The 9,687-nt window shown below is 41.5% G+C and overlaps 1 long non-coding RNA gene across 2 annotated transcripts in view; it reads right to left on the reverse strand.

Annotated features, from left to right (window-relative positions):
* LOC142600638 (uncharacterized) overlaps positions 1 to 8,051 on the reverse strand; it is a 184,167-nt gene extending 176,116 nt beyond the window's left edge. The window contains exons 1-2 of one of the 2 annotated variants that reach the window (XR_012834239.1): positions 7,977 to 8,051; positions 7,137 to 7,234 (exon numbers count right to left, since the gene is read on the reverse strand). This is a non-coding gene — a long non-coding RNA (uncharacterized LOC142600638). Of the gene's footprint in view, positions 1 to 3,171; positions 3,293 to 7,136; positions 7,235 to 7,976 lie in introns of those variants that run through there. The other variant, XR_012834238.1, reaches the window with a different exon arrangement.
* Between the last annotated feature and the right edge of the window lie 1,636 nt (positions 8,052 to 9,687).

Here is a 9,687-nt window from a genome sequence, read left to right on the forward strand (position 1 = left end):
CGTCAGATGACCAGTGGGAGACCAGTGCTCTTCTGGTTCAGCAACTGAAGGCAGAATCCCCTACAGCACCCTAAATGATGCAAGACATTCATGTTTGGACATTGATCTCCTAGATCACACTCTTCTGCTTTCTTTTCACTAAATTTGCACTGACTTATTGACTTCATTTTTTAAACAGGTTAAAATGTTGACTACTCATAAGACACAAAATATGAAAAAAGTAGGAAAATTCATTATTCATATTCCAATTTTTATGTTCATGAAAAATAACATCATGTATGCCATATTTCTACACACTCATGGAGGCATTCAAACCCCTCTGGTTAAAAAGCCAACAGATTTAGATCTATGAAAAGTCTATGCTGATATAGATCTAAGGGACCAATGTCAGGGAGCCAAACATCTTGGGACCAAATTAAAGTTAGATGAAAGTAAAATGCCCTGAAATATATGATGTGGATGTTGAGTCCACAGCACCAAGCACTTTGCTCTACAGCATTTTGCCCTGCCCCACTCCTACTGCATCTTATGCTTACTAATGTGGACATATGTAGTGGTGCTCTGGGAAAAAAAAAAAAATCTCAGAAAAAAGCAGGATGCAACACATTGACTCTTAATAACACTGAGCTCATGTTGCTCATTATTGTAGATATTTCCATCTTGTGATATCCAGCTAGTTCAGATTTATTTGTAGAAAGGTGCTGGTGACAGCCATTGCTATCTCATAACAACAACTACACTGACAGAGACCAAGAATCCTACCTTTCACAGGAGTCAGAAAAACATGCCCAAGGAAGAGAACTAAATATCTTCAGCTGAGGGGATTTCCTGAGCTCCATGTGGTTTGTCTACTTAGTAATTCACCATAGATTATACTTTTAAGTACTTGTCCAGTTCACCCTACACCCATGCAAGCTTTTTGCATCCACAACATGCTTCAGCAGGAAGTTCTAGTTACTGTCTTTTGCATAAGAACTACCCTCTCGTCTGAGCTTCATTTGCTGGCTCCTAATTTCTGTATTGCAAGAAATGGTGAAAAGTCAAATCCCTGCCCAACTTCTCTGTATCACACATAATTTTACACAATTCTGTCATCTCCCTCTTTGATTTTCTTTTCATCTGACTGAAATATCCAAGCTTTCTCCCTTGACCCGCTGGTCACGCTGCTTTTGATGCAGCCCAGGACTCGGTTGGCTTTCTGGGCTGAAAGGGCACATTGCTGGGATATATTGAGCTTCTTATCAATGAACACCACCAAGTCCTTCTCCTCAGGGCTGCTCTCAAATCACACAGCTTTCTTTGCAATCAATATAGATAAATCAGCAATTCACATGAGCTAGTGAAGACACTATCCCTAGGATGACTGTCATCAGTCCCTGTGGCTTTTGGGCACCTTAAGGCAGATGCACCCTTCTCAGGTCCCTACCCATCAAACCACCCTGGCTTTTCAGTTGGTGGCCAGGTAACCTGGTTTGAAATCTTTGCTGTCCCTGGAAGATGGATGTGTTATTATCTCCAGCCTTGATGTCTCAGGGTGTGTTCCTGCTGTCCGCCATCCACATTCTCATCTGCTAGAGGGAAAACAAGCCCAGGAACCCCACCCTTCACCATGTGTCAGCCTTCACGGCAGGTTGGGAGGTGATTCATGTTGACTGACCTCATGTAGTCATGGGCAAGTGTCAGGCTTATGTAAATGGCCATATGAAATCCAGAAATGAGCTAAAATATCCATAACTGTAAATTAAGCCAGCTCTTAGATTTCCAAGTGAAAGCTCAGAAGCACCAGGAATTCAAAGTCATTTTGGAGCTGAAAAGCTTTTCTCCATTTCTCCATGAGAGAAGCCCCTTCCTGTCACCACACTGTCTCTTTCCTGCCTTCCCAGACACTGTCCTAAAAGCACTCCCCTCCAGCCTTCAAAGGGACACTACTTGCCTGTGCTATGTCCAACCTTCAAAGAGACGCTACTTGCCTGTGCTCCTGCCAGGAAATTAGCTGTGGAGGCATAGTGATAATGTTGTCCTTACTCAATCCTAGCCCAGTTTAATTGGGAAATATTTGTATTTTATAAGCAATAAGAAAAAAATCTTAGTATTACCTAATAGGTACCATAAATAAATTATGGCAGGGACATGCATCCCCATTTCAGATGATGGTCTGAACAGTTCCCAACTATTCCAGAACAATGTATTGCTTATGAGCAAGAATTTTTACCCATTTTCATCACACCTGTCAATAAGTGACTCGTGCAAGTGGTCTCCTGTCTGCAAGAGAGGAAGATAATGTAACGTGACATTCAAGCTAAAGACATATAGGAGACTTTGCCTGATTGTCCCAGTCTAATGCGAGATTATCATCGAGGTGTTTCCCTTTGCTTTTCTACAGTTTTCCCATAGGACAATAGTCCTGATGTTTCCCAGAAAAGCCTGGGCACCCCAAAAACTGGTCTCTTCTTTCAGCTCTGCCAGGTGGTTGAAGAGAATTTAATAAAGACTGGCCTCTCTTATTTCTCTCTGTTCCAGCTACAACATTGCTTTTGGTAAAAAATGCTTTGTAAGGTCTATGTGACATAGAGTGCAGAAAGCCAGTGTGAATGCAGGAGATCTGCTTTGCACATTTATATTTCTCAGCGATTTGACTGCGTGTGGTACAAAAGAGTAAATATGTCTGTGCTAAGGAAAGCTGAAGGTGAGTTGGACCACAAGACAGAGACTGAACAAATGCAGTTCAGAATTGGGAGTTGGTAAAACAAGTGCATTAGTCATAATTCCCAGTCAAAAAATGTCTTTTCATAAAAACCCAGCTGGCTTATGGAGGAAATGAACATTGCAAAAAGTAAAATATATAAACAAGATAATTTTTGTTTATAGCAGCACTGCAGCATTATCAGTGGAGTTAATGAAGCCAAGTTTCATGGACTTGGGTTCTGCACTCTGTCCCCGTCTCACCACGGTGTCCCAGCCCCTCGCACACAGCATCCCCTCCTTTCCCTACTGCAATGCACGATCCATCTCCTCCCCTCTCCACCCCATGTGCTGCTCCAGCCAGGAGGACCATGCTTGCTGACTGCTCAGCTTGCATCTCAGAAAAGACAAGGGACTGAAATATAACTGCCTATCTTCTGTTCCTTGCTCCTCTAATCACTCAACAATGGTCGTAAGTCTTTCAGGTACCAGATTCCTTGGAGAGCTCTACCCCTCTGCGTGGTGCAGCCAGTGGGTTCCACCAGCAATAGGCAGAGGCAGGCAGATGGAAAATCAACATGATCATATCTGCCCTGTTTCCTGCACAGCCCAGGTTAAAATCTAATGAGGGAAAGGGGGAGAAGGCATGAGGCCAATAATTTTGAAGGCATTAAATGGAGAAATATGATGAGAGAAGCTACATTCCACAGCTCTCAGGACCCTAGGAATTTGTTTGGAATATTTTTAGAAAAGACAGACATTGTAATAAAAATAAATGCCCATTTCCAGAAGTAGATGATCAAGCTTTGAGGAATGATGGTGGGGCATTCAACACATATTTGTGTTCTGTATTTAGCAAGGCACAGGAAGCTGGATTCATATCATGAGAAACAACTTTCCAACCCACCTGTAATGAAAAATGTTGTTTAATATCATCTCCTAGGGTTATGCATTTGCAAGTCAGTAGGCCCTGATAACTCCCCAGAGAGCTGACCGGCTGCATGCTTTGGCAGTTTCCTAAGCAAAGCAAGCCATTCCCCAGACATGTGCAACTGATTTCAGGGGTCATAAACAGTCTCCTGCCCTCCTGATTTTTTTTTTTTTTTTTTTTTTTTTTTTTACCTGGGCCTGAACCCTGGAAAACCAGTCTGGTTGCTGCTTGTGCCAAGGGAGTATGGGGATGACTAGTGCATATTATAGAGAACAAAAACATAGAAAATATCATAGCAAAGCATTAATATACATTTGCCTTATTCTTACACTCTTCCCTAGATAACTGCTATTGGCCACAGTTGCAGAGAAGATATTGGGACAGGGGAAACCTCAGACTGGACCCAGAATAGCCAGTCTTAGGTTTTTATATTAAACTTGGTTTTCTGGATCTCTTTCCTTGCTCAACATGGAAAAGTGGGATAACTGGCATAACTATGCACTAATTCATCTGACATTGATTCAGGAAGGCTTAGGAAAGAGACAGTTCAGGGTCCAAGAGATAAGAAATTTACATATGAGACTACCACTGCTGCCCCTCAGCATGATTTTAAAGAAGAGGAGATATTATTTTCAGATGAGACCATATCGTGTTTTGTTCAAATGAGTCTGGTTGATAAAAGTAAATGCATACATTAATCTGCCCAGACAGGTGCCTTTCTGGAAGACAGAGATGAGAAAAACACAAGTTATGGAGTCCAATGCAGAGATCACTGGGTGAAATTATAAGACTCATATTTTACAGTGAGTTAGACAAGATGATCTACAAGCTATTTTCTCACTCTAAAATCTGGAATTAGATTAATTATATTTCTGGATGTCTCTCATCAGGTATTATATAATTATACAACAATCAGGCGTCCACTTCAACTTGTCTGTGTTTACTGCTGTGTTATTTTGAACATGATTAATTCAAGGCGTGTTTTTTCTTTTCCCTGTAATTCTCCACTGAAATAAATATTGAAAGCTGTCACTGAAAGCCTTCTCCAGTGTCTATTTGTGTTGAAAATACTTCTCCTCAGGACGTTGAGGGATGTGTGTATTTAACCCCATCTGAAAGTCAAATGAGTCCTTGACTATTCTGCTGGTCTAATTTGATTCACTTTGTTTATTAAATAAGACCCAGATGGCAAATAGCCTTAGGGCCACTTAGTGATGTAAAAATATATATATATATGTTATTTATCACCACTCATCTCCACCGTGCTGCAAAAAACTGTGGATCAACTTTCTTTCAAAAATGGTAACTTTGTAGCATTACAGATCACATCAGAATCACTGCACTGAAAGGCTTCTCTTCTAATGATGTTCGTAAGTGCTATTATTAGGATTTTATTAGGATTCACAGCTACTTCATCAGACTTAATTCTGCCTGGTGTTTTTTACAAGCTCAGACATTGACAACTCCCTCAACGTGACAGCTTCATCTTTGCATTGGTGTCATAGCCACCAGGATACTGGGTGTTTTGAATACGTGTCACCCGCTCCCAGAGAAATCTTCTTCTCATGCTCTGGGCCACAGGTTTCTGCTCCATCCATTCATCCCAGAAGCCTGCCTTTGACACCAAAAGAGAAACAAAAACAAAAAAAGGGGGACACCTCCCACCCCTTAACCCTCAACACTGCAGTAAACTACCTTCCTGAGATGGAGATGTTCAAAGGTTGAACCTTCTCAAGCTGAGCAGAGACCTGAATCCAGGTTTCCCATTTCTCAGGTGTGTGCCCTAGAGAGATCGGTGTCCTGCCAAAAGTGGAACCTTCTTTCCCACCCATTTCCCCCAGTAAAATGAGTAATGGATTTGTCTTGATGATGCTTGATTATAAGCCTAGGGCTTGGGAATTTTCATTCCACATGTTTTATGCTTGGCATGGTAATGGTTGAATTTTAGTCTGGCTTTTCAAAGCAGTGTAAAAGCCACCTAGTAACATCCATGCTATTAAATCAACCACTACCACTGGTATGGAAATGTCTATATGGTCCTTGGCATGTTTGTGATGTAGGTCAACCAGCGCTCTCCTAAACAGCTTCTCAGCAGTCTAGGGTCAGCACAGGTCAAAGAACAGTCACCATTTCTGGTATGGATTGGGCCACATCATTTTGGCAAGTAAGGAGGTGCAAAGCAGGGTCTCTGGTGACACCAGCCACCTTGTTTTGGAGGACTGTGAGTTTGCCAGCATAAGTTTAGGTTGTCCTATGCTAGTTAACCTCCGAGTCAAAGAACATCAATGTGAATTTAATCTATAATAGAGACATACCTCTTATAACCTTGTGTCAAAAAGGTAGATTCTCTAAATCCCATCTAATCCTGGTAGTGTCAAGATCCCACAAACCCTTGAATTACAGGTGCTAAAGTGTTCAGAAAGCACTGCACAATACACAGACTTAGCACAACCTCATCTTTTAAGTGCAAATGCACATAGTCTCTCATGGAGCAGCATTAGCAGAAACTAACAACGCCAATTTTATAGTCCAGTGCTAAACTACACAATGAAATGCAGAAAAACTGTGTTCAAACTCCCCTCTTCACTTATTTGGGGCAGAAGCTGGGGTCTCCATCTCCCACAGGGTGGCCTTGTGCCTCCTGAGACTTTTTTCATTATCTGCTTCAAACCTGTTCCTCCTAGGTATAACAATTAAGTGCTTATAAGACAGGGACCGCATCCCAAACCAGCACATGAACACTTTAGTTGCTGGAATATAAAAGCAATCACGATTTTTTTGTCTCTCTGGCCTGTTCTATGGTCATCCCTTCTAGGTGCCTACTTCAATAGGTGAAATCTTGCCTATTTGGGGGGCTGAGAGGGGGTTGTGTGTGGTTTATATTTCTGTTGTTTGTTTTCCAGCTATGTAAGTTTGACTAATAAAAGATATTCTGCAAATCTAGTGTTGGGACTCAGGCTGAAGCAGGTGCAGAGAAGGGTTATTTGGACACCAAGAGTGAAGAGTCTGGCTGGTTTGAGGAGACTGATGCTTTGATATTTCCAGAACAGCTAAGCCAAGACTGAAAATTGATAGAATTGCTAATAAGAAATACATCAGGGGAAATAAGAACAAGGGAGAAAGAAGTTATTTAAGCTAATGAGGATCACAGTTGCCATGAGTAAAGGCAATTGGGAAAGCAGAAGAGTGTTCCTGAAGTGGAGAGGAGAGAGATGCGTAACTCACTTCGTGCCTTAATTTTCCCATCCATAAAAAGGGGACTCCTCCTTAAAGCCTATTTTTACCCGCTGGAGCTAGCAGAAATATCACCTCCATCAGCTGTGGTCAGTATAGGACCACAGGTCCTATAGGTCAGTGTAGGACACAGGGGTTTTTTTCCATAATTTTCATTTCTTGTATATGAAGGTTTTGTTCAGGAAAATCTGAATCTTTTTATTCAGCTTTAATCACAGCAGCTGAGCTTTGAGGAGATAGGACGGGTCTAGAAATCTCAAAAACAAATCAAAAAAAGGTCATTCCTCACCTGCATAACAAATTAGCAGTGCAAAAGAAATGTCACAGTTGTGCAGTGCTCTGGATGTACTTCTAAAGAGAAAGTCCTAGGTGGGAATAAGTCTCTGCCTGGTGGGACACAAAATGTTTCAAGTTTAAAGGCTGTGGTCACAGCTACAGGGTCTGTTAACCTCCCCCAAAGAGATCAGAGAACTATGTCTATCTGCTTTAATTGGCTTAGAATACTACCATTGAAAGTGAAGCTGCTTTGTCGTGTATTTTTCTTTTCATAGTCCAGGAAATACATTGATTCTTTGTAATAAAAATGTTTAGACACAGGCAAAAAATAGTGTTTATTTCAATGACCTTTTCCAACTTTCCAGTAGGAAAATTCAGACCAAAAAGCCTCAATTGCAATTACTCTTTTTCATTTGCTGTTTCTTTGTTTATTTAATTAAAAGCATCAATTTTGGTGGTGTTTCCAAGAAAACTTTGTTACAAGGTTTTGTTCCCTGAAATGAATGAATAAAGGAATCATAATCAGCCTGTTGGAACTCAAAGACTGCCAAAATATCCCACATCTGGCACAATTAGGCTTTTATTTGTTAACCGCTTGTAATTTCCTTAAGACCCAGATAGACACCACGGGGCAAACTGATGCCAGCCAAAACCAGCAAAATCAAATGGTGTTTAGTGAATTGCTGTTCTAGGCTAGCAAATTTCAAGATTTTGATGAGAACTGTGGGGAAAAAGCATTGGGAAAATATCATCTACCTCTGCTGGTATGTGAAATGATTCTTCTTCCTATTGACCGTACTTGTTCACATCAATGCACAGAAATGCAAAACAGAATCCAGATTTATTTAAATACCCTTGTATCCTTCTCTCTTGGTTTTCACCTTCATCTCCATTCTGAGCTTCAGTGTAAGTGTAACTACCATATCACAAGCTGCCTTTTAATGAATTTTCTGTGAATACATCACTTTCATAGAAACATAGAATCATGGAAAAGTTTGGGTGGGAAGGGACCTTTAAAGGTCATCTAGTCCCCCCCCCCGCTGCAATGAGCAGGGACATCTTCAACTAGATCAGGTTGCTCAGAGCCCCGTCCAACCTGACCTTGAATGTTTCCACTGCTATATCTGCTCTTGCTGTTCTACCAACACACAAAGAGAATTCAACTGGTCATTCATTGGAAAATTGGTCATTTCAAGTGCACGAGTTATAATTTCCCTCTTCAGCCAGATTTTTCCTTAAAACTGTTGGATGCTCGGCAGCTCTATTATAAAACTTGTATCTCTTGTGGATCTAATGCTGCTGATGGTATTGGAGCTGCATCCACTTTCACAGGTGAATTTACCCGCACGGCTGTCAACGAACATGATGCCATTTTGCCCTACTGAGCGTGTAGCACAAGACCATAAATGGATGCAAATTCTTCTGGATCTTGTAGAATGCAAACACTGGGAAATGCATTAAGCTGTTTCAGAGATTAATCAAAGTGAGGAGAGGAGGCACACACCAAATCACTGGTCCCAAGTGGTAATTCTTCATTATCTTCTGTTTGGATTTGCAAATCTGGGGGGGGGGGGGGGGGGGGGGGGGAAGTGCTCAGGAGTATTGCAAGGGACAAAACTATACAGTTTGAGGAGCACTGCCAGGAATTCCTTCCCTCAGAAGCCAGTTGTGAATGTAAACCACTGGCAGAAAGCTCATTTCTAGCAATAACAGCTATGTCATGTTTCCTGGAACATAGGCAGTGTGGAGTATCATAGGAAAAGGAAAATAAACACCGGTTCACTTTCTGAATCACCGGTCATAAATTCTCACTGAGGAAAAAAAAAAAAACCACAAACCACCACACACACACACACACACCCCCCCCTCAAAGGAAGTTAATACAGTACCAGAAGAGTGTTCTGACCCCCTCAACTGATGCATCAAGTGGAGCCGATATCCACCTTTTTGAAGCTGGGATAAACCTATAGCACTGAGCGATGCGAATAAAACAAAGACAAGCCACATCCTCCTCCACTTTCTGAAGTGGGATGTTGTAAAGCCAGTCATTCAATCTGTTTTCTCTGGTTTTTAAACTCAAATCTTACACCTTTAATGGGTCATTTTCTTTTCTTTTTTTTTTTTTTTTTTTTTTTTTTTTCTTTTTTTAACTTCTAAGTTGCTTGCCTTGGAAGAGAGATGGCAAATCACATGAAATCCCATGATGGTGCCTCCCCTGGTGGCCAAAATTTCATTTAACATCTTTAAAAAGTATTAGGGATTGATCCTGAGCTGGTGAAAATAAACTTAGCTCAGCAGAAGCTATGCTGATCTATGCTATCAAAACCTCGAAACGCACAAGGACCAGATCACATTTCCCACTGCCTGTAAAAACTGGGGGTACCACCTAGGTGTCTTGCCCCTGAGCCATGTAGGTAGCTGGTAGCAAGGGACTTAGGGCTTAGACTTCAATCTCATGCTCTACATCAGAAATAGTGCTGGGTGTGTGTTGCATCAAGTCATTTCAAGTGAGGAAGTCCCCCATGGAGATGGCTGTCCTGGTGAACACAGGCAGGACTGACAAG

Source organism: Balearica regulorum, chromosome 2 (assembly GCF_011004875.1).
Source record: "Balearica regulorum gibbericeps isolate bBalReg1 chromosome 2, bBalReg1.pri, whole genome shotgun sequence".
NCBI lineage: Eukaryota > Metazoa > Chordata > Aves > Gruiformes > Gruidae > Balearica > Balearica regulorum.